Source organism: Cydia pomonella, chromosome 15 (assembly GCF_033807575.1).
Source record: "Cydia pomonella isolate Wapato2018A chromosome 15, ilCydPomo1, whole genome shotgun sequence".
NCBI lineage: Eukaryota > Metazoa > Arthropoda > Insecta > Lepidoptera > Tortricidae > Cydia > Cydia pomonella.
The window spans coordinates 3,188,902-3,194,901 of NC_084717.1; positions in this window are offsets into that span (position 1 = coordinate 3,188,902).

Below are 6,000 nucleotides of genomic sequence, written 5' to 3' on the forward strand. Positions count from 1 at the left end.
GAGACGAACAAATTCGAGCGAAGTTCACGCGCGAATGACAAAATGATATCATTTGGATATCAAAATGTACGTATGAATCGGCCTTCTTGTTATTGTAGGGAATTTCAGGTATATCACAATAGGACAGAATCCAATTTTAACTAATCGCTGTTTTAATGGGTTCTGCAAATTCAGTAAGTACAATATCAGAAACGTCACCAAAAACCCTATTAAGAAAAGGATTTACCTGTTTCATTTTCACTAACGGCTTCAGAAATTAAATTGACACTCGGAAATGTTGTAATTTCATTTTCGCGAAAGCGAGGACTAAATGTAACGAGCCAACACAATTCCTACTTTATTGCCACTGCAATAAGTTGAAAGTGCTCTGTGCTGGTTATGACACTATTGAAATGGATATTGTATGTAAAATAGCGTACAATTTTATTTACCAATTAGTCATTGTGTGTAATGAATGAGTTTTTATAAATCAGTTGTGGGTTGTTTGATAACTGATGATGATTGACGGGAAAATGAGTTCTACTTATACAATAAAATACAATAGGTATACTCTTTATCGCATCGCACATTGTTAAAAACAAATATATAAACTACTTATACTTATATTGTTGGTATATCATTTTAAATACTTGATTTTGGCTTTTATGTATTAACATAGATTTTATACAATCTTACATCAGGAGCGTTTTATGCCGATAAAATTAAGTATGTATATATTAAAAAAACGAGACTGCTAAGAAACATTATGATTCTGTTCTAGACACCATTTTAGTACGGACCAGACCAGACGCGTATGCACCATATCTCCAGCGTGCCTGGACAGGGTAGTAGTCCTAGATGAAAATATATGCGAGCTGCCAAATCGTTTGCGTTATGCGTAGGCCATCTTGTGCCCACAATAAATCTAGATGTTTCAAATCGACGATTTACGCACGATGCGAATGAGAAGATCACGTCACTGATTATTTTGGTTGCATCCAAATGAATCACTTACCAAGGTGACTCCTCACAAAAGTACTATACTCTCAAGCCTCTAAGGCCAGGCGATATTCCATATGCCATTCTCATTAAGATATGGTATAGTTTTTACCAGTTAACGCGTTGGCGTATGCCTTCCTTTTCTAATCTGAGAAAGGGATCTAGACAAACCCAGTCTGGTTTTCGCTTATCTCAATCTGTGATTCTACACAAGTCCTACTTCAGAGTCCGGAAAAATGGGAGATTGACTGCTTAGAGCGAGTGAGAGATATTCTGAAACTGTAAAATAATTTTTTTATGTGTTCCTTTTTTGTCTGTTTTTTTTTTCGGTTTCGTTAGCGTATGTGCCTGAAAACTAGCGCCACAGATTGCCGCGGCATTATGCTGAGTGGGGATCCTATTTTAGCATCCAATGTTTTTTTTCCCTGTATGTTCTTCTTTTCCCAAATGTAATGTGTTGTGGCGTTAAATAAATGTATTTTCTTTCTTTCTTTAAATAAATAAAATAAAAAACCAACGATGTGAAACGTATGGGCTGATTTTGACTAAGTTTAAGATCCACCGCTAGAAAACGTACTGTCAAATAAAACTGCCGCATCCAAATCGGTTCACTCGTTTAATAGTTGGCACAGAAAGACACACACACATAGCGGTCAAGCTGTCACCCCTTTTTGCGTCGAGGGTAAAAAAAAACTAAGTAATGTTCGCGGTCTACATAATACTGGTTATTCGAAAATAGAAACCTGCATAATTGATTTGAAAAAAAAAAACATTATCTAAAGCACGGTCGGTACATGTAGATAGTTATGTGTTGTGATAACACATCCGTATCCCGGCACGTTCTGGGAAACGTGGGGATATGTGCATTTATATAAAAATACGAGTACCTTCACGTCATAAATAATTATCAGTATGTTACAGTTATAACTACAAACAAAACAAACGCAAATTATGAGGCATATTGTTGCTGTGTTTACTATAAAATTTATCAGTCTACATAATTGAGTACTTGACACATGTTGAATATTATAACAAAATTTTGTTAAATGGATAGAAAATGAGCCATCCATTATAAAAAAATGGAATTTAAAAAATTATATTGATATTATAAAAAAATACAAGGCTCCGATTTCTCCAAAAAAAATTGTTTTGTCCGTCAAAAATAGAAAAGAAAATGGTACCATTCGATTCCTTATATTTTATTGAAAAATAAATTGTAGTACAACTATACACATAAACGCAATATTTCAGGGTCAAAATGGCAATTTGCTTGATCTTTACATTTAGGACATACTTATATGATGTGACGTCACATCACCTTATCATTTTGTTAGAGGCGTTTTAATCGTCGAGTGCGAGCGTCAGACTTTAACTCTCATTTCTGATCTTTGTGTTGCTTAAACGCCATGAGTCCCATATAGACATTTGATCCTCTGGAAAATCAAGATCGTTTGACATTATTTACAAAAAAACAGTCAAGTAGCCAATTCGACACAGACAATATCATTGCATTAATAATATTGACATTCCTTCGGTCGTCATATTTCGTCAATAGTAGTACAAACAAAGGCAAATAATTTATTGAAAAAAGTATTATACACTTATAACTCTTAAATCCTAAGAAGTGTACTGTCGTTAGTTAAAGACTCGTATACCAAACATTATTAAATTACTAAAATTCACAACCCAGGTCTCTTGAAAAGTTCACAAAGAGCACCTGTCTTCACAAGCTTCGTACAATATTTCACATATATTCAGCCACACAGGAATATTAAAACGGGTCACTCACGTACACACACACACAGGAATCGTCGAAAATGTACAAGAATAATCCGCCACACGACACGCGTCGTAAGTAAGTACTCTCAGTCATAATGACACTGCCAGTATAGGTAATAATGACTGATAATGTGTTGATCGTATTACATTTTGTACCTATTTCTTTGTACAGACTGCATCAATAGAAGCGTATGAAACAACGCGACTATAGTGTCTGCCACCTTCAAATACTATTCCAAATCAAATAGATATATCTCGACCAATACTCGACATTCATTCATTATTTTAAAATTATGGCTTCAGTCCAGTGGGACTACTTCGCCGGTATCAAGGTATTAGGAGCTTTAAATACGATTAAAATTGTACGGTTTGTACAAGACAGTGTACAGAGATTTAGCTCTTGTGAAGCAATAGCTGAACTTTACAGGTAGCACGTGGGCTACCGGCCGTTGGTTCAAAAATGGTGGTTAAACGCGTTTCAAGATCAAGTATCCATTCACTGCACGCTACCACATTATATAGTTTACTCATATATGTCTCAACAGTTCGCGTTCAAAAGTATCTGCAACAGACTATTACACGGACTATTGACAGTAATTAACATGTGTGTGGTGGGTGGTTTGAAATTGAGACATCACAATTTCAACCCCAAAACTTTTCTTAGACTTCGTCGGGTAGTTACACAAATCTCTGTTATGACATTTTGCTGGGACATCAGTACCCCTAGTGTACATTTATTCGATAGCGAAACGTGACGTACGCGTTTGCGTTAAGTCTCATTTTGTATGGGATTTTGAGTTTCCAAAACGTCCCGCTTGGCGCGCTGTTTCTAAATCCCATACAAAACGAGTCTTAACGCAAACGCGTACGTCACGTCACGCTATCGGATAAATTTACACTAGGGGTTCAGTGAAACTTCTAAACGTCGAAAATAAAGGTAACAAAATAAATTCGCGATACACCCAGTTATAAATTATGTTCTCTGCAACAATTACTCTATACATATATTTTTTTGTTAAGCTATTAGGGAACGGTACATACTTTAACGCATAGCTACTTTTGACTGTACTCACTGAAGTATAACAAAATGTTCAAACGGAGACCCTATTTAGATCTTTTTGTGCACTTGAGCTAAAAATAACACCACAAACACATGTTTCGGATTCCCCGGACCTCGCGAAGCACTGTAAATCACTTGCTCGCTGCACAAAATAAGAGAAGCTGTGTGAATCATATTGTGGAACACAAATTGCCTCGTGCCTGACTTCTGTTTTATTAATTAGGTACAATATTGTAGTGGATTTAGCACTGTTTTAACAGACTTGGTGTATTATTAAGTTAGTTCGATATTTAATTTTATCTACACACATATCATAACCCTCTAACCCTCTATGATGCCTTCAAAATCTGTAAATAATGGCCAACATTACGATAAACTGTTTTGTTACAACAAATTTCTTATCTGTGATAATGATAATGTATTTATTGCTTCATAACTACATCAAAATCGATTTGGTTATGCATTTAAATTTGGAACATCTCTGAAAAAAAAAGCAATTCGATTTGACCTCTATTCTAATATCAGCCGAGATGCCTTTTAAGACAAGATGTATGCACACGTGTATTTTAATGCCTTTTATTATGTAGCAGTTACATAACATACTATTATTTGTAAGATTATGTTATGTGGAAAAGCATGGTTGTAAATCATTGTTTTGTATGCGACACTTGCAAACAAGGTATATATTTGTTTCTTTGTGGTTAAGGTCCTTTATCTACATTTTAAGCTGTCCAATAAATGAAAAAAATTAATGAAAACGAAAATAATTTATTTGAAATACATCAATTATAATATTTCTCAATACAACTTACGATTTTGTATATACTACTCTACATGTTACATATCATAATTATAAACAATAATAAACACGTCCACGAACCTCCACGTAAATAAGTCCTTCCGCATCCATAAATAATAACTGTGGTTTTTCCTTACTATCGGAAGACCAGTTTCCTAGTCCTTTCCAGGCATAGGCTGGCTAATAGGCCTCTAAGAAATCTTTAATGAGGTTCCTTTCCTTCTAATAATGATGTTAGGGACATGGACGGGTTGATACAGAAGTGAACCTTATAGGAATCTGCAATCATTTGATTTATTTCTTATAGGGACTTGAATCAGCAAAATTGTATGCATTAGATATAAATTATAATAAAACATTAACTTACTAAATTAAAATAATTAATCACTGTGTATATGACACCTATGGTTGGCCAGAGAATGCCTTTAGACATTAAGTCCGACATTCGTATATTTTTTGTATTTTGTGCAATACATTTTAAATAAATATATCTACACTTTAATTAGAATAAATAATAATAAATAAATAACAGCTAAATAACACTAGACCCTACTCTCATACCTATACCTAGTGTTGTGTTCCTGCCGGTGAGTAAGGTTGCCAGAGCTCAACGAGAGTGCGGGGTGCTAGGGTTGGCAATATGCAAGCAACACTTCTGGGGTTGCAGGCGTCCATAGGCTACGGCGACCGCTCACCATCAGGCGGGCAGTATGCCTGTTTGCCATCGACGTAGTATATAAAAAAAAACCCTCCGTGTTTTTTTAGATTTGATATACAAGGACTTTTATCTTGTTTAACAAAAACTATGTAAACTTGAACATACTTAAATGTAAAAAGTGGGTGTATAATGATAATGCAATGAAAGCTAAACTAGTAAGAATCAAAAATGTATGATCTACTCCACAATTACAATTTTACATTGTTACTTAGAAAATTCTATTCTTGGTGCACTTCTGCTTATAGCCATGCCTATCCCAGGGCCATAGTTATGATATCGAGAGCATGTATCGGAATTTAAAATAACAAGACATAACGTACTTATAAAGGCAATGACTATGGCCTAGGTTGTAGATCATCGACAACTATGAAGAATCACGTTATATGCTCTGCCTGGAAATGGTAATATAAATATTGTAGTCACATACTTTTTTTGATGAGAACCAGTTGCTTGTATGGTATAGTAATGCATAGGACATGCTTCAATGTGACATTCGTCATATAATTCCACACATTGCAACTGATGTGTGAACACGCACAAATAAAAAGGGAGCGACCAAAAATATTTTTTTTTAGTTTTGTACTCGTAATCCAAAGGAAACATCTAATCTGATCAGTCGAATGTATGAAACGGACAAGATTTTGGATTTAGTCACATGTCACATCG